General features: G+C 44.6%; 1 pseudogene; it reads left to right on the plus strand.

Moving 5' to 3' along the window:
* Nucleotides 1-9,445: 9,445 nt before the first annotated feature.
* Nucleotides 9,446-18,527, plus strand: LOC148097950 (uncharacterized; annotated as a pseudogene).
* The last annotated feature ends 1,843 nt before the right edge of the window (nt 18,528-20,370 follow it).

The following is a 20,370-nucleotide window of genomic DNA, read 5'->3' on the forward strand; positions in this document are numbered from 1 at the left end:
GTGCACTGTCCTGATCACACACACACACACGCACGCACGCACGCATGCACGCATGCACGCACACACACACACACACACACACACACACACACACACACGCACGCACGCACACACACACACACACAGAGTCTTGATATACATTCTCACAGGACACCACCTGCCCCAGCAGCTCTGATGCGGTCATCAGAAGGGTCATTAATTGTGGCGTCCCTCAGGGGACAAAAAACTGAGGAAGGACAGAAGATGTTGTTTTTGTGGGTCTGTGTTTTTTATAGGTCTGTTTTTGTGAGGACCAGTTTTACACCTTGAGAAAAGGGTACAATGGGGAAATAGAGGACATTATAGGTAGTTAAGATATGTTTTGAAAGTTAGGCTTTTGCAAAGTTAGGCGTTGTATTGTATGGATTTGGTAGAATATTTTAAATTATTAAATATTTTAAAAACATGAGTAAATTTTTTTTAAAAGAAGTTACTTTTATTATGTATTATTATGTACTTTTTTAAAAAAAAAATCTCCAAGACAACATTTTTTTCAAAAATGGATGTTTTCAACTTCACAAATGTTTTCAAGACACTGGGTGTTTTCTATATTGTATAGATACACCTATTCAGAAATTGAAAATGTTTATATTTTTGGGGGGTTTTAAACCTTCATTTGATATGGAATAAAATTCTTCTGACTGGAGAATAAAACACTGATGCTTTATGATTCATTTCCTCAGCAAGAGTCCATGTAGGTCATGCCCTCCAGAATTTGAGACAACACTATTGCCCAGTTCCAAACAGTCTATGTTCATGTAGGCTGCCGTTTATTAAGTCCTGTTTCAAAGCAATTAACTGTAAGTTGAAGTGGATTATAAAAGCCATCCATCACAGAGTCTGCATTGTTCCTGCTTTCTAACCACAGTCAGTGACAGCATCCATTTTCTGTTTGTTTATAGTGAAAGGTTTAATCACTCATAGGTAAAAACAGACCAAAAAAAGTGTACTGAACAGAAGAGTTAAAAAAGGATAACAGCTCAGGGATCAAGAACAGTTCTCTAGGTTGACCCAGAGGTGGATATGAGTAGAAGCTGGGAGATGGAGTAAAGACAAAGGACATCAAAGTCTGGCGTCAACCTTGATGCCAGTTAAGGCAAGATGACTTTTCCCCTCTAGAGGATGTCTGGTAATGTCTGGTCATGACCCTCAGGTTCAAACTTGAACTCATGTGTGTTGGGACCCTCAAGTACATACAGGGGCACAGGTGACATGAGAGCCATAGGTTTAGGCTTGGGTGCAGGTGAGGTGGGAGCCACATGTACAGGCAGCTGGAGTTGTGCATCTGTTGGTGGCTCCTCAGGCTTTGGGTCGAGCTGCACAGGATAAACTGGACTTGCTTGCTGGGTCATCTTGGGCTCAGAATACTCTGGATTAGCAGACACAAAACACACAGTCTCTACTGAGACTTAGAACTGGCCAGAGGAAGCAATTTCTAGGTTAACAATCCAAATATCAGAAAACATAGCTTCAGGGGCAAGAAGTGCAATCACTAGGATAGCAGTCTCTGGGGAAGGCTTGGGGTTGAATGGCAGAATGGGGCTTAGTGTTATCATACTTATCAGAGTGATGGCTGGTGTCATCATACCCAAGTAGGAAAAAAAACAGGCACTGTCAGAAAGTTGACACAGGTGGTGAACAGCGAGACATATTATGGGTCACACAGAGGAACTCCCATTGTGCAGGATGGCTCCAACAATACTGAAGTACTGGGAGGCTTGAATGGGGTATGGTTGTTGGGCATTCTATAAATGGTGAGGTAAAAGATAGAGGAACAGAAAAATTGGCTTCTAACGCCCAGACTAAATGTCTGGCCAGGAAAGTCCAGACATTGGACTGTTCCGGAAAGTGGAGATGCCTGAACCACCTCAGCTCGTTCTTTTCAAGATGGAGGGGCAGTGGCTCTACTTTGTTCCCCTTCTGAATGGCTGAGCGCTTCAACTGATCTCTAATCCAATCTGTCTTTCAGTCTCTTGAACTGCTCTCCCCCCTCACTCATGAACAAGACACTAAGATACTTAAACTACTCCACTTGGTGGGGTAACTCATTCCTGACCCTGAGTGGCCACTCCACCCTTTTCCAACTGAGAAACATGGCCTTGGACTTTGATGTGCACATTCTCATCCCAGCTGCTTTAAACTTGGTGCCCAAGTTTGAAGCAGCTGTCACACTAGTTGTCTTATAACAACTACCCTAGTGTGAGCTTGAGGTCATTGTTTGATGAAGCCAACAAAACCATCATCTGCAAAAAGCAGGGATAAGATCCTGGGGGGCACCACTTTTGCATGTATATTATATACAGTAGGGACAGTGCTCTACCGACCTTAACTGAGGACATAGTTGGCTGGTAGAAGGAATACTTCAAGAAGCATGGCTTGGGTTAAAATAAAGAAACTGCTGCTTTTTTCAAAGCTCAGTTTTCCTGGTTGCCAAGTTAACAATACCCTGAGAGGACATTCAAAAGCACATTTGGTGCATGACAGAAATGTTCTTCTAGCTGAAATGTATTATTCTAAGCTCTCTTTTACTGAAAGAAAAAAGTGAATTGCATTTCACACTTTACCCTGAATCCGGGGGGTGTTATCCTACTGCATCTGGTATGGAGTGGATGTTCTCCTGGGTTCTTGTTTAAGCATGCTGCTGCTTTATTCATGTATGCACAAATAGCAAATATATGTGAAGATCTGGTTTCTTTGATCAAGTGCATTCTGAAAAAAAGAAGCCTGATAACCTTTATTTTAAGACAACTTCTGAAAAAAATGTGAAAGATATAGAGCTAGTTTTGCTTTTGCACACTCTTCATTTATTTTGGTGGTTAAAAAAAAATAACGTTTGTCTGATGCACTCAACTACAGTGGCTTCTCTGGAAGGTTCTGTCTCCTTTCTTGAGCACTTGTGTGTCTGTTTGTGTGTGACAGTGAAATATTGTGCATGCGTTGTGCTGTAAATCCCCTCTGTTTGTCTGGTTTCCCCCTCATTAGTGTGAGAGAGTTAACGTTAGCACAAGTGTCCTGCGCTGGACCGTGAGATTAGTAATTAACGCAGAGTCTAACGAAGGGAGAAAAAACAACACCTCGACAAAGTCCAACCATCAAGTAACCAGACTTGCTGATGGAGACAAACTTGTCCACTGACACTCACAAACTGTGTTTGTAGTGTGCAGCCACACGAGAGAGGCTTGATCTGTGTTTATGTGTGTGTTTTGAGGATTTAAAGCCAGGTTTTTGGAAGAAAAAGAAAACAGGCGCAAAGAAGAAATACAGAGGTCCGAAATAAAAATCCCTCAATCTCTCCTTCTGTGGTCTTCCACTTCCATCTCCCAGTTTCATTTTTAATTTTCAAAATCAACCACAATATCAGCTTTTCAGTCAACCACATTCTCGGATCTCTCAATCCCACAGAACCACTCCCCCCTCGACCAATTGGCCTCCCCCAGCCCTTCACTGTCTGGCTTACAGAAATCCCAGAAATCCAAGCGGATGGAAGCTCCCTCTGGTTAATGATGTCACAGGCTGATCCATTCCTGTGTCCGCTATGCTCCCACTCAAATCCCCAACAATTCCCATATGTGCTCCATGATAAGTCCCATCATGCCTTTCAGCTGACCCTCCTCAGCCCCCATATTCATTTTTCGCCTGTCTCCTCCTGAGTCCGGATTTGGGTGGACTTGGGTGGGTTTCGGAGGGTTAATAGGAAGCTAAGTGGTAGGAAATGAAGACAGGAGGAGAAGACATTTAGCTCACCTCCAAAAACAAGAAGTGTTGAATAGAAGAGTGAGAAGAAACAAGGGTTGCTCTCCAATCTGCTCAGAGCAGGAAATCTTTTTATTAGCCCAGTAAAGAAGTAAGAAGCGTGAGAGAGACTGGAAAGTTTTAAGTGATTCTTTCAAATGTCAGACTGTGGTAATATTTTGAAAAAGGGCCAAACACAACCTTGCAGCTACTGCTACACACTGTATTACTGTAAGTCATTCAGTCTAGCACAAATATTATACTGGATATCCAGTTAAATTGCTAAAGGATATGTTTATGTTTTCATCTACTTGTATTATGAGAGTGGAAGAAAAAGATGTTGTGTAGTGTACTCCAAACAAGATAAAACATGCTGAAGTGTTTTTTCCCTCATGCTGAGGTATGTCAAGTCTTCATATTATTCCACTCAGTTTTTTTCATCAATGGAGGCTTTATTGGACATTAGATGGGAGAGCCACTTGAAGAATCCTAAATACAAGTCTGTAGGAAAATTCTGTGATTCCCAAGATAGCTTTTGGCTAATACATGACCTGACTCCTCCTGCAAAGGTTTTGGAAACACGATGATCCAGATGTTAGGTAGAGTAGAAGAGTGCTATATGAGAACCGGCCCATTTACCATGACCTGAGCATCCAAGCACTTTTTTTTAAACATATGCTTTCTATCTAACATTCACACAGATTCATAGGCCAATGGACAAAGTTAGTATCTTATCCAAGGGTATTTTGCATGAGACTGGGAGCAGCTAGGGAATGATCAAATTGCCGAGTAGAAAATGACCTGATCAACTTCCCGAGCAACAGCCCAGGCAGTGTGACAGCCACAAGTCAAAAAATCCCAAAGCAAGAAAGATATCATAGATGATAAAACACACTAGACACTAGATATAGGGCAAGAGCAACTAGAGGAGTGTTATAGAGTTTTTTTTTAAAAATGTCACAGAAAATTGGCAGATGAAAAAATAAAATCAATGGTAGAAAATAAAATGAAAAAAATAAAAGAAACAATATATGTAACAAATTTTGAAACCAGGACATTCAAAGGTAATAGATTAATTTCCACCACAAGCTGATCAGCTAACCTTAAGAGTACAAGCTTTACAACCTAAGCTGCTATTACCCTTACCTCTTTTGTCCCATCATCCTTAATGGCAATACTTTCAAAAGGCCTATCTGGGAACCAGTCATGGCAGATGGCAGCCCCTCCCTTAGCTTGGTTCTGTTGGAGGTTTCCTCCTGTTAAAAGGGAGGTTTTCCTTCCCACTTACTTACTTAGTGCTTACTCATAGGGGGTTGATTACTGGGGTTTCTCTGTATTATTGTAGGTTCTTTATCTTACAAGATTAAGCACTTTGAAGCAACTGTTGTAGTGATTTGGTGCTTTATAAATAAAACTGAATTGAATTTAACTGAACACCAAACCAATCATTTTGGTTTCAGACTTCCTGTTTTACTTTGACCGCGTACTCAAAGACCGCTAAGGCCGGAAGTGAGAGGCTTGTGAAATGGGACGGTCTAGCCATCTGCCCAGGTTGCCTAGCAACCATGATACTAACAGCTGGAAACGTTTCATACAGCTTTGTTTGACAGAAATGAAGGAGAACACATTTTGTTCATTTGTTTCTACATGAGCTTTGTGTGATTAGTTGACTACCTGAGGCTGAGGCCACAGGACAGTAAAACATGATTGTTGGGCTTCATTTCTGTACTGAACAGTCATTTTAAGATTAGCTAGTAAATAACAATTAGCTAATGTTGTTCATGAGACTAAAGTCATCTCACTTTGGTAATGTAAATATAATATGGCCAATATTATAGTTATTATATTAATCATTATTAGCTATTACAGCAGTCAACATGAACTCTGTGCCAAACACTGAGCTTCAGTAACGATTCAAGTTGCATTTATTTATATGTCCTACCACCTTAAATCTTCACTCAAAGACAAGTATCTTTGACAGTGTATATATAGATGTATTATATATAAGAGACAAATATTGTTCTTTTAATATGTTGGCATTACTAAATTTGGCTCAATGCTTACATATGTGGAAAAAACAAATGTACGAGCTGTGATAACTGTGTCTGATAGAATGAAGAGTAGACTCATATATTAAATATTCTTTTATTGGGTGAGAAAATCACACCATGTCATAACTGCTTTAAGTCATACAGGATAGATATCAGAGCCTTAACCCTCTCAAGGCAGGCGTTGCCGATTTGTAACAGTTAAAAACTAACAACCTGATTACCCCACATACATATTTTATGAGTTTTTTTACTCAGAAGTACCACTGCAGGACTTAGTTGTGCATTAGCAACAAAAAGTTTTAATTTTTTAATTTTAATTTAAAGAGCCTGAGAGGGTCAAACAGGCTGACTTCTGCTAAATGGGTCAAACTGGGCAGAAAGTAAACAAACAGTGCTAACAGTGTTATTACGAGTGCTAAACAAGAAGAGTTCCCAGATAGTACAGTGGACACATGTGTGACTGCTGTGATTAAAGCATCTTTCTTTCAGCTTAACGAGTGAACCGTCAGCTTGTTCAAACACATGTTAAAGTCCGTTTGGCTCGACACCACCGAACAGAGGCAGCAATATAACATAGCTAACATTAACAGTGCAGTGAATCCTGCTTGTGTTGTGATATCCAGGACTGCAAACCGAGCAGCATCACTGACTTTCAGCTTGTTGTGTTTGTGGATATATGACTGACTTTAATTATCCATAAAATCATCACATTCTCTGTAAGATTAACCCCACACCCTTAAAATTCAGGGACTGAAGGACACATTTGAGGGCCGCATTTCAAGCAGCCTTCGAATATGGACAGCCTTCGTCGCGTCGCTGTGACGTAATCGGCCTTAAAATGCGACCTTTAAGGCTACAGACCCTGAATTGGGATAGAGCCATTGTATTCTGATTTGCTTCCTTTGTCCTGTTGGGTTTGATTACTCCCAGCTGTGCTCTCCTCCTGTGTCCCATTCCCTCGTTATTCTTCTATATTCTTTTGTGTTTTCCTTTGCTCTTTGTTGCGTCATACCCTCATTATGCTGTGTGTTTCCCTCCGTCTTTCCAGCAATAGCCAAATTTAGAGTTTCTTTGTTTTCTAGTTGAAGTTTCTTGTTTCCTGTTTCTAGTTTAGTTTTGTATTTAATGTTATTTTTTTCTAGCAATAAAAGCTGCAGTTTTGAGTATATTCCTCTGTCTAGAGTCATGCGATTGGGTCTCCCACACAGTGAAACATGACAGAACTGCTGTGAAATATCTCCAAACTCCTTTGACAGAATTCCTCCATGCTATGTTACATCTTCCACTAGCAACTATTGCTCTGCTGCGGAAACATAACATAATAAACATAGAACAACATAGGAATAGAATAGATCTTTCCCAGATCAAACCAGTGTTGCTAATACCTCAATCAGCTTTTTCAATCAGAGCTTTGATATCCAAACTAAACAATGGATTGGGGGACAGCTAAACAGAACCTCATATGATGCTCTGGTGCTCTTTAGATTTTACAGGTAGTGTGAGTGTCTGGAAAATAAGTAGACTAAAGCTAGTATTAAAAGGACTTCCTGTTTAGTGCTCAGGCTATTTGTATGTCTGGTATTGAGGTCTAAAACAGCATGCTACTAATGTGTGTTTGTGTGCAGACAAGCCAAAGAGCCACCCAGGAACATTTTCAGCCTCTACCTGCAATGTTGTTGGAGGAATAAAAGGGAGAAAGTGGCAGAGGGGTTTGTCTGTGAATTATTGATAATAAGTAGATCTCAATAGGCTGAACATGTCCCTTCTGATGAGCCACTTGTCAATCAGCCCAGAGCTCCCTGTCATTGGGTGCTGATGCACCCTACATGGAGGGAATGGATGAAAAAAGCACAAAAAAGAGGGGATGAAGAGATATGGAAGTGAGAAGGCTGGTAGAAATGAGTCTGCTTTCCTCCCTCCCCATCATCTTCTCACACCTGGAAAGACTTGTGTAACTTTTCCTTACAGCTCGAGGATGTCAAACCCAAAACGTGTGTGGAGTGGAACACTGTGAACCCGTGACGAGGAGCTGTATTAGAAGAGGAAAGTGGCTAAAAAGCTCTGAGGAAGTTGCTGACTGAGGCACTTGTGTGGATCAACTCTCTCAGGTGGCTGCCAGCTTTGGTATGTTCCTTCCAGGCCTTCTCGATTCTGTAAACTGTGTGTGTTCGTGTGTGTGTGCTTCTGTGTGCATGTGTGTGTGGCTGGAGAGGCGAGCTTGATAATGGCAGGAGCGACTGGCCGCCTCTCAGACCAAATGGGCCTCAGCTGTCAGCTGTGGGAGAGCTAAACTGAGTTTAGGGAGATTAACACAGAATGACATCCTGTTTGCTTCAGTCTAATCCTAATCTAATCTGACGGGGCTGCATTTGGGGAAATGTTGTGCTCTCACTTGGCCTCCCTGAAAAGCTTGTTTTACATTCTTTCATTGTGTCACGCAGCACATGGAAGTTATTATGTAGATGCTGATGGGTGGAGCAACATCCAGCTCAAGGTGAAGAATCAACAAGTCAGTGTATTGACATAACGGACAGATATGATGAAAAGATAGAAGTTGTAAACTGATGAATAAATGGATATATTATGGCACTTAACATGTAAATTTACACTTAACTGAACTTGAATAAATAATAATTTCACTCTTAACCAACACTGACATGATAATACAATGTTTACTAATCATTATTAACATTTTACGTTACTTTGTCATTAGTTTGAATAATCTAACTATAATTTGTTGAAAATATCCTTGTTAACAATTTTATTAAATAGTTATTGAACATAAATACTGGCTCTATAGACTGACTGATGATGGATGTCCTCTGGCATCAGTGGCCTGATGCACTGGGAGTGATACAAAACTTAGACATCTAAATTTGGGGTTAAGTGGTTGGAGGGGTGATAGTCATATAAGTATTATCAGCTAAGAGGCAATGGTTCACATTCTGTTGGGATGGTATGTTGCAGTTTGGCTTTTTTCACATATTATTTTATTTTGTTTTTCATTCACAGTCAAAGGAGCTTGCAAAGAAAAGCGTCTGGACTTCTTTAAGTTTGTCACGGTCCTGGGTCGGTGACCCAGCGCTTTAAGTTTTGTTATTAGTATTTTCTAGTTTATTCTGTTTTGTATTGGTGGTTGGGGTTTGGTTGTGTTTATTTTCCCTACCTGCGTCTCCCTCGGTGCTCTGTTCATGTCCCCGTGTTGTTATGTAAAACAGTCTGTGTGTTTCCTGTTTTACTTTGTAGGGTTGTGTCTCGTTATGTCCATTAGTTCCAGCTGTGTCCCCGCCTGTCTGCCATTACCCGATTACCCTGTGTGTGTGTGTGTGTGTGTATATATAGTGGGTGTCGGTCTGTGTTCGTTGTCGGCTCGTCTGTGTTTCATGGTGTCTGTTCCTCGTCTGTGTCTCTCTGCCTCCCACCCCATTTGTATGATCCGGTTTGTTATTTAGCTCACCCAGTTTAGGTTTATGTTCTGTCCTGCCCTCAGTTCTGTTATTTGTACAACTGTAAATAAAACCCTCACTCATATCACCATATCGGCTGTCTGCATTTTGGGTCCTCCGTTTCCTCCACACCACACGGCTCACCCCGCCAGCCGTGACAGTACGAGCCGACCAAACATGGACCCAGCAGCATCCGCACCTTCCCAGGAGTTTCGGGAGGGGGTGATTGACTCCGTTTCAAGGTTAGTTAACCTGTGGCTGGAACATGAGGGGGAGGAATTTCACCGCGCTGTAGAAGCCAGGCTACAGCACTTAATCTTTGCTCACTCCTGGCTACTGGACTCACTTCACCCGCTCGCACAGAATTTCATTCTGAACGAGCTCCGTCTTCACCCCCCGGCTGCTACCACCCACCCTGCAACTCATGCTTCACTTCCGACAGAGGATGTTCTGCCCGGCCCGTCAACCCAGCCTTCAAGGGGGAAACGGCGCTCACGCTGCCGACGCTCCTCGCCACAGTCGGACCTGGGGATTTCTGAGCGGCCGGCTGTGGTGAGTGGACAAGACACTCTTTCTGTTTCACCAGAACTTGTGACGGTTTATACCGGGGCTGTGTTTTTTGAGCCTGCTGCACAGCCGCAAGCTCGTTTAGCTGCACAGCCGCAAGCTTGTTTAGCTGCACAGCCGCAAGCTCGTTTAGCTGCACAGCCGCAAGCTCGTTTAGCTGCACAGCAGCATTCAGCTCGGCCCCTGGTATCCCCACTAGCCCAGTCATCTATGCCATCTTCACCGACTCCCTCTGTACGGGAGGCTGCGTCTGTGCCCCCCGTTTTGGACTCTTTTTCTAAGTATTTTTTGCAGAGAGACAAACCACACAATCCTGCAAACGTTCCTCAAGAGCTGGCCAGTTGTGAGACTGAGATGCACTCCAGGGCCTCCCCAGAGGCTGGGTTTCAGCCCCCAGCAGACTCTGGACCCCTGGAGGTAAAGAAGCCAGCTGAGGACTGCACCCGGCTGTCGCTGCCTGAGCTGAGTCAATGCTCGGTGCAGCTGCAGTCAGCCTTGTGTTTGCCAGCGGCCCGTGCGCCTGCTGGTTCTGTTCTGCGCCCGCCAGAGGTCCCCGCGCCTGCTGGTTCTGTTCTGCGCCCGCCAGAGGTCCCCGCGCCTGCTGGTTCTGTTCTGCGCCCGCCAGGGGCCCCTGTGCCCGCTGGTCCTGAGACTGTTCTCGCTGGAGGGCCCGAGGAGCCCGTCCAGCCTCCTGTCCCGTCCGCTGGAGGGCCCGAGGAGCCCGTCCAGCCTCCTGTCCCGTCCGCTGGAGGGCCCGAGGAGCCCGTCCAGCCCCAAGACCCGTCCGCTGGAGGGCCCGAGGAGCCCGTCCAGCCCCAAGACCCGTCCGCTGGAGGGCCCGAGGAGCCCGTCCAGCCCCAAGACCCGTCCGCTGGAGGGCCCGAGGAGCCCGTCCAGCCTCCTGTCCCGTCCGCTGGAGGGCCCGAGGAGCCCGTCCAGCCCCAAGACCCGTCCGCTGGAGGGCCCGAGGAGCCCGTCCAGCCCCAAGACTCGTCAGCTGGAGGTTCAGGGGAGCCCGTCCAGTCTTCTGCCTCGTCAGCTGGAGGGCCCGAGGAGCCCGTCCAGCCGCCAGCTGCAGCCTCAACGTCCTCGCCGGCTGCCGCTCCATCCACGCCGCCGGCAGCAACAGCAGCTTCATCCACACCGCCGGCAGCAGCAGCAGCAGCTTCATCCTCGCCGGCTGCCGCTTCATCCACACCGCCGGCAGCAGCAGCAGCGGCTTCATCCTCGCCGGCTGCCGCTTCATCCACACCGCCGGCAGCAGCAGCAGCGGCTTCATCCTCGCCGGCTGCAGCCTCCGTGTCTTCATCCTCGCCAGCTGCAGCAGCCGTGTCTTCATCCTCGCCAGCTGCAGCAGCAGCGGCTTCATCCTCGCCGGCTGCCGCTTCATCCACACCGCCGGCAGCAGCAGCAGCGGCTTCATCCTCGCCGGCTGCCGCTTCATCCACACCGCCGGCAGCAGCAGCAGCGGCTTCATCCTCGCCGGCTGCAGCCTCCGTGGCTTCATCCTCGCCGGCTGCAGCCTCCGTGGCTTCATCCTCGCCGGCTGCAGCCTCCGTGGCTTCATCCTCGCCGGCTGCAGCCTCCGTGGCTTCATCCTCGCCAGCTGCAGTCTCAGCTTCACCCACGCCGTCGCCTGGTCCAGCTCCGGCTTCATCGTCGCCTGGTCCAGCTTCGGCTTCATCGTCGCCTGGTCCAGCCTCTGCATCAGCTTCGCCTGGTCCAGCCTCTGCATCAGCTTCGCCTGGTCCAGCCTCTGCATCAGCTTCGCCTGGTCCAGCCTCTGCATCAGCTTCGCCTGGTCCAGCCTCTGCATCCGCCTCGTCTGGTCCAGCCTCAGCTTCCGCCTCGTCTGGTCCAGCCTCAGCTTCCGCCTCGTCTGGTCCAGCCTCAGCTTCCGCCTCGTCTGGTCCAGCCTCAGCTTCCGCCTCGTCTGGTGCTGCAGGGGCCACGCCACCTTCAGGTCCCAAACTGCCGCCTCGACATCGGCGGTCATCTGCCAGGCCGCTTGTTGGGCGTCATCATCGATATGGACGACCTCCCACAGGCCGCCGCTACCTTCCGCGCGGCCGGCCTCCGGACTTGTGTCGTCGCCGCCGTTGCCGTCCGCACGGTCGGCCTCCTGAACTGTTTCCCCGTCGTCGCCGCTGCCGTGTGCATGGCCGGCCTCCTGAACTATGTTTTGGGACCCTGTTTGGGAACTCCAGTCTGTGTGGTGTTTTGGACAATCTGTTTGGCCCACTGGAGCTTGTTTTTTGTTTGGTTGTGGTCCCTCCGTCCTGGGCCCCCCGCCGCCCGCCCTGGGTTGGTTGTCTGTTTTTGTTTTGGGCTGTCTGGAGCCAGCCCTTGGAGGGGGGGTACTGTCACGGTCCTGGGTCGGTGACCCAGCGCTTTAAGTTTTGTTATTAGTATTTTCTAGTTTATTCTGTTTTGTATTGGTGGTTGGGGTTTGGTTGTGTTTATTTTCCCTACCTGCGTCTCCCTCGGTGCTCTGTTCATGTCCCCGTGTTGTTATGTAAAACAGTCTGTGTGTTTCCTGTTTTACTTTGTAGGGTTGTGTCTCGTTATGTCCATTAGTTCCAGCTGTGTCCCCGCCTGTCTGCCATTACCCGATTACCCTGTGTGTGTGTGTGTGTGTGTGTATATATAGTGGGTGTCGGTCTGTGTTCGTTGTCGGCTCGTCTGTGTTTCATGGTGTCTGTTCCTCGTCTGTGTCTCTCTGCCTCCCACCCCATTTGTATGATCCGGTTTGCTATTTAGCTCACCCAGTTTAGGTTTATGTTCTGTCCTGCCCTCAGTTCTGTTATTTGTACAACTGTAAATAAAACCCTCACTCATATCACCATATCGGCTGTCTGCATTTTGGGTCCTCCGTTTCCTCCACACCACACGGCTCACCCCGCCAGCCGTGACAAAGTTACTTGAAGACGTTTCACCTCTCATCCGAGAGGCTTCTTCGGAACTGAAGAAGCCTGAGAACCTTCACAGACATATTTTTCATTCACAGTTTACCAAAAATTAATTAAGTAAATAAGACATTTACATACACTAATGCACCAGAAGGAACCCAGAACCCACAGCACCACCTTAGGGTCTGACAATTTCATCCTGATATCTAACGGCAGTCAGGGTGCCATTGTGAGGCCTGTAGAGGTCTATGTGTCCCTCCCTGGATATATCGATTGGCACCAGTTGTGAATCTGCCAATTCTGATATTATATGTTCATTGCCAATCTGGGTCCACATTGCTGGACAGTGAGTCCAGGGCTCGCTAGGGCTCGTCAGAGCTCCCAGGCCACCCTTGTGAAGGCTGTTTCTATTTGTTTGATCAGAGACATTTTGATTAGTGACCTACAGGAGGTCATTTTTGTAAGGGTTCTGGGTGGCTGCTCTGGATGTGGCACTCACCTTCTCCACCAGGGCGGCGTCTTTTGTGTTCATCCTGTTCCTCCTAGCAGAAAGGAGCAGATACCAGTTCTGCCTTCTTCCTGTGTCTTTGTGTGGGTGTGCCTATGTCTTCATACATATCTATATATTAATTAATTTTTCTATATTTTAATATCAGTGTTGGTAACAAGTTGAGACCGCAGTAAATGGAATCATCAGAAAATGTAAAATCTGATTTGACTTGGTATCAAGAATATGAAGCAGTAAAAAGACATAAAAACCATTATAATAACACATGTATTCTAGCCATTCAACATGCATCAACTTAAGTGCCCTTCTACTGGCTCCTACCTATGCCACTCTCTGTACCACCCACATACTGGACGTGTCTCTGATATAAATTTTTCACCATGATGATCTCTGTAAGTGGCAGACCTGTAAAGCTTCTCCCTGCTGTCTATGCTGCAAGCTCATACACACATGTGAAACACTGTTAACAGTTACCCAGGGAGTAAGGAGGAGGTGGAGGGGTGTGTGTGTGTGTGTGTGTGTGTGTGTGTGTGTGTGTGTGTGTACACATGTCTTTTCAGATCCCTTCCTCTGAGCATGAATAAGTGAATGAATACATTTACTTTTTTTCTTAACCTTTCAAAGAAAACAGTCAGACTGGTACCACTATGTGATTTGTATCCTTCTATATTCTCCTGAAGTGACGAACAAATGTGCTCATGTGCTTCTTTTTGGTCTGCAGTCATATTTTTTCAGGTGAGTGGAGCTGAGATGGACCTCTGTATGTCCTTGACAGTCCTATTGAAAAATTTAACTCCCTCTCCCTATCTAACCCTTCCCCTTCCTCTACCTCCTTCCTCCCCTCCTTATGCTTTTACTTCTCCTGTCATCCCACATGAGCACTAATAGGTCAGAGGTCAAGCTGCTGCTGGGATTTCTAGCTTGTTTTCTCATCTGAAGTTCAGCAATGAAATATGAAACAAAACAACATTTTGTTCACATGTATTTGTGTAGGGATCCTTTAAGTTTTATGTTCCGTGCGCCAAAAGGCTCGATGATGTTGACATCATTGTGTACAGTTAAGGGAGTCCTCATGCCATGATTTTACAGGGAAACTAAATATTTAAATGGTATAGCTGAATATTATAGCAAATATTACACAAATTTGTCCCACTTAACTTATAGCTTGTTTTAGCTACAGCTTTGCAGGGCTTGTCTTGTACAACCAGGATATTTTTTAGATCTCTTAAGCAGTACCTTCAATACTCTCACTTCTTCAGTTTGTTTAGAAATTAAACTAAAACTTAGGTTACGTTTCATTTTCATGCTACCTTTTGAATTAAAGTCACTCATATACATTGTGGCTTTACAATTCCATCCATCATTTCATTCTGTTCCGACTATCCTTAACATAGTTCGCTCACACTGGCTTCTTGTCATTGACATCCAGAACTGAATTTAAAATCCTGCTCCTCACACACAAGGTCTTGATTTACCAGGTCCCAAATTATCTTAGTGACCCCATACCACCATATCACCCAACAGATCACTTCTCTCTCAGAGTGCATAAATAATTATAATTCTGCTTCATGTTGGACATCATATGTGTGTGTAACCATAGCTATACTTTTTTATGTCTCTCTTCCACAGCGTGGCTTTGTGCTGTCTTCCTGTCCTCTCCCCCAACCGATCATGGCAGATGGCTGCCCTTCTCTGAGCCTGGTTCTGCTGAATATTTCTTCCTGTTTAAAGGGAAGTTTTCCTTCCCACTGTCACCAAGGTGCTTGTTCATCGGGAGTCATATGATTGTTGGGACTTTCTCTGGTTTTTTAAATTATTTTAGGGTCTTTACCTTACAATATAAAGTGCCTTGAGGCAACGGTTGTTGTGATTTGGCGCTATACAAATAAAATTGAACAGGGTCATGAAGCCTACCCCAGCTACCACAGGCATCAGGTACATCCTAGGTTGCCAGTCCGTCACAGGGTTAACAAACAGACACAGACAACCTCTGGGAAATTTCAAATCATCAATTAAACTAACCACTCTAATCGGAGTACCCTGAGAAAACCCATGCAAACATGTGGAAAACATGCAAGCTCCACACAGAAAGGTTGTGGGCAGATGGTGGTGTCAAACTCAGCCCCTTCTTGTTGTGAGGCAACAGAGCTAACCTCCAAACCACCAGCTTTACAATTATTCTGTGATAAAATATCTTTATGAGTGAATGAAAAGTTGATATAAGGGGGGGGGGGGGGGGGGGGGGGCTTTAATATCACCTTACTCCTAACTTTAAACACAGTCACTAGCAACTGCTTTCTAAATTATTATAATTATAGAGCTTTCTAAATTATTTAATGGTAAGAGCCTCAAAACAGCTGCTGTAGGAAAAAAAACTTTCTTCTGTGGTCACCACCATGCCTCAAAGCAACATTGTTAACCTTTTTATAGGGGATGTTCTTACACCAATTTTATGGAAGCTTGGTGTCAGATATTTCACCCCTTTACTCTCATCTGCATGTGCAGGTTGAAATTGACTGTATGCTGTAGATATGCATGACCTTAATTAAGCTCAGAATACCTGAGATGTTATATTGTCTCTGAAGCAATAAGCAGAGCTTCTCATGGCTCCTACACTGTGTGAGAGGAGGACCATGTGTGGTCATATACTGAATGGTAAAAACAGACAGTGGGTCAATATTAGTCAATGCACTTTGTTATAAATATCAAACCAACATTATCCATCACTTTATCACCTCTTTGTTTTCGGTTCTTATCATCACATTGTCCACAGAAACACAATCTTCATCTAAACACATTGTTTTGGTCTTTATCCTCAAACAAAAGCTCAAAGCTGGAGGCTGAGGCCTGATTGTGGACTTCAGACTTTCTCACATGACGTCTTTTTCTCTTCTCCTCTCAAATCTGTATCTCGAGCAGCCTCTCTCTAAGCCGAGGAGAGTGGTTTTCTTGATCCTGCAGAAGCTGTTTGAACAATTTCAGTCCCTCTGCCCATTTGAGTGATGGCCGGCTCTGTTGGCCGGCCGTGGCCTGAATCCCCCGGCTTTAGGCCTCTGCAGCCAGCTCTCATCCAGGCCTGATCCTACTGAGGAACAGAGAAGAGCTGCGGTGCAGTTAGGACAGATTTGACAGTCCTTCCTCATCCCAGGGATGTCAAAAGCGCTTTCACAGAGGGTGAACGAAATGCCCCCACCCGCTACAGTCTTGTAACAAACCAGTTTGTGTATGCCAATGTGTGTTTGTGTGTAGCTTCATTCATCCATTTCACAATGGAGATCTTCAGTTCTGTGTATTTGTTATGGCAAAATACTGAAAATCCTGAAGTGTTATTTGAACTGAGTTAATCCAATGACTGAAAAGAATTACCAGTTAGGGCGCTGACAGCCATTTAGTAGCCCTACAGTTAGAAGAAAAAGTTTGTGAGATCACTCTCTCTCTATCTATCTATCTTTCTGTCTGTCTGTCTGTCTGTCTATCTATCTATCTATCTATCTACTCAAGATACAATATAATAAGATGTAACTTGATTTACAAGATAAAAGTTATACTGAGCACTAAAAAATTAATTCAGATGTGCTCTTCAGGTAGTAAAAGGTGTTTAGAATGACTTTTAAATGATTTCTTAGTTGTATTAGTTTAACTGGAGTTTTATATACTAGTTAACACCATGTAAGCCTTGAATAACACAAGTAACATTTCTTTATTTTAAGCTTTTGAAATCAATAGATACATTAAAATAGGTTAATTAATACCTTTTGTACAATAATTTGTAAACAATTTCTATCGAAAAAAATAAAAGCATAACATAAACAAATAAATATCAAAAAAATTTCAAACAATTTTACAGTTTAGGACTGAAGAAAAAGTATAAAAGTATATGTAATAAACATATCTACAGCTGCTAAATAATGAAATATTATTTTCAAACAGTCGACAAGCTCTTGAAACTGTCTGCAATGAGTAGATATTTTTTTCTCTCTACTCAAAAGCAGTGATGAAGGTTCTTAAAGCAACTTTTAACCACAGAGTAATTATTTTGTGTGCAGGTGTGTGAGTGCGAGGAGACAGACAGGACATTGACCGGGTCAGGAAGTGGCTGGAGTGTGTAGACAGAGGAGTGGGAGCTGAGATTCATTGATAAACCTTCTTCAGTCCCAGACAGGCAAGAAAGCATAGAAGACTGCAGCCCTAGGAAGGAAGCTGCTATAGATCCACAATTGGGACAGGAGTCCAGCCACTGCCAGCCATTGATCAGAATCACAATCAATCAGGAATGCATTGAGCAGCCTGCTCCAAAAATAGAGTGAAAAAGCACCTGAGTTTAAGCAGTGAACAGGGTCAGCCTGGAGTCACAGCTGACCGCTCGAAGATGTCGTCCCTCCTCGCTTTGATTGCCTGGGGCAGGAAATGGATCAGAGCCCCACTGTTAACCTCAGAGATGTGTTTCATAATGGAACGTACAGGTTTATGTCACTTGACCTCTGACCCTCAAATGTTATTGACATGTTACCTTGTTCACGGGTCAAATCCTCATCCAGGGATCTTTTAGCTTAATGCATACTGGAGCTGTTATGGTCACACTTGAAAGATGAAACTCAAGAGTGCTGGTTTGTGATTTGCTGACAGAGGGAAAATTAAAGCATAGTGCTCCACAAGTCTTTTTTTTTTTTTTAAACACAGAAATTACAGAAAACCTGTACGAAGCTCATAGAACTCATAGAGCTCATAGAGTTCTATGAGTACATAAAATGTAAATTGTTTAGAGGGAATTGGCTGGAATGCTAAAGCTCTGAGTGATAGAAGTCGCACAGTGCATGGTGTAGCCCCATAGTTTTTGTGGTGAAGAAAAATGGGTCTATACGTTTTTGTGTCAACTACTGCTAGGTGAATGAGATATCACAGTTTGATGTTTATCCCATGACCCAGATCGACAAGCTCCTGGACTGGTTAGGCATGGCTTGTTTTTTCACTACAAGGGCTACTGAGGGCTACTGGAAGATTCCCTTGTCTGCAAAGTCCAAGGAAAAACAAACTTCTCCACTCCGTACAGATTGCAGAAATTTTTCACACTTCCAGCTTGTACGGAGGCCCCACCACTTCCCAGTACCTCATGGACCGGGTGCTGTGTCCGCACGCTCCATATGCTGCTGCCTACCTGGATGATGTCATCATCAATAGCGACACCTGGACAGAGCATATGCTATGGGTGGCTTACGATCCTGGAGTCCCTGAGGCAGGCAGGGCTCATGGCCAACCCGGAGAAGAGTGCAGTTGAATGGAGGGAGCTACAGTATTTGGGGTACCACTTAGGGATGGGCAGCTGCGGCCAGAGATGGATAAAACAGCAGCCATTGCATACTGCCTGGGGGTGGCAGGCTATTACTGCCGGCTTGAGCCAGGCTAGGCAGGGATAGCTCCCCAGCCTTGGGCGATGGGGGCATGTGGTGGGGTGTAGTTTGGGGGACAGCTGCAAGGGAGGGGTGGCAGAGCAGGTTCAGGGACAGTGTCAGGACAGCCTGGCAAAGGCAGCTGATGCCAGTCACACTAATTACCTTTTTCCCTTATTTTAGTAGCTGCTGTGGTCTTGAGGAGGTGCATTGGACTGAGACTGAGATACACAGAGTCAGAGCAGAGAGAAACTGAGCGAACACCTCCAATGTGTGGTGCACGGAAATATAAATAAAAAGTGAGTACAGAACCCAAAAACTTTCTGCTTGTGTGTGTGTTCGAGGCTGTCATGCCATGTATATGTGGCAGAGTGCTTACACCATCCATACACTTTCTTCGTCTTATCTAATTCATGGTTGCAGGGGGTGTTGGAGGCTGTCCCAGAAATCATAGGGCAAAATGTGGGGTAGACTCTGGACAGATTTCCAATCTGTCGCATAGCCAGCACATAGAAACTGAAAACTGTTCATGCATACTGTTAATTTTGACAATGACTTTTTCAAGATTTTTTGAGATGAAAGGAAGGTTAGAGATTGGCCTATAATTAGCTAAGACTGCTGGGTCTAGAGATGGTTTAAGTAACAGTTTAACTACTGCCAGCTTGAAGGCTTGTGGTACATAGCCTATTATTAGAGATAGGTTGATCATATTTAAGACTGAATCATTAATTAATGGTAGTACTCTTTGAGCAGTCTTGTAGGAATGGGGTCTAAAAGACACGTTGATGGTTTGGAGGAAGTAATTACTGAAGTTAACTCAGAAAGATCAATCAAGAAAAAGACAAAATGAATATCAATGGTACTCAAACTAGCTGTAGATAATGTTACATCTGTCAAAGTCAAAGTCAGCTTTATTGTCAAAAACCATATGTACAGGTCATACACAGGAACTTTACATAAACAACGGTGTCCAACACAATCAGAGTGCTTGTGGGCAAGAGTTCATGTGCAAGTGGTGGTGGGACAGTCAGTGAAAAGGCGTTGGTGGAGGCTGTATGTCTGGGGGGTTCAGAAGGAACCATCGCTTCTGTATATTTGAGCAGGTCTGTGGTGTTGTCATGTGTGACGGCCTGTTTAAAGATCTCCCAGTCTGTGGTGGAAAAACAGTCTTGGAGTGCCTCTGCGGACCCTTCTGGCCACATACATACCTGCTTACAAACTAGTTTGGTGACTTTGCCCACGGGTCTGTATGCTGGCCTAAGCATAGACAGCAACAAACAGTATGGCTGAAAATTCCCTTGGTAGGTAGCACGGTCTGCACTTGATGAACATAAGCTCTCTCTTTTGCATGTCCGCCATTACCTGCCCGAAACCGGAAGTGACATCATTTTCGCGGAAATGTAGTTTTTTTTTTTACCATCAGGGCCTCATGAGCCTATACTGGTGTTTTTAAAAGTTATCTTTGACTTTATGACTTTCTGTGTCATTTCTGGGATGCTTAGGACTCATATTGCACTGCTGGAAATAGTTTATTTTGATGCATATGCTGTGTTTTTTGCAAATTTGCATTATAATATTTATTTTCGTTTTTCCTGCAGTATATAAAAATTGGTGTATTTCAAAAATAAAACTATAAATTTCTTGTGTGGGAAACTATTTTGTGCAACTTTTTTGTATTTACAGTTTTGAGGGATAAGCCTCTTAAATTTCTCTAACTAGAATCATATGTTA

This window comes from Neolamprologus brichardi, chromosome 17 (genome assembly GCF_056152115.1).
Source record: "Neolamprologus brichardi isolate AB-2024 chromosome 17, ASM5615211v1, whole genome shotgun sequence".
NCBI lineage: Eukaryota > Metazoa > Chordata > Actinopteri > Cichliformes > Cichlidae > Neolamprologus > Neolamprologus brichardi.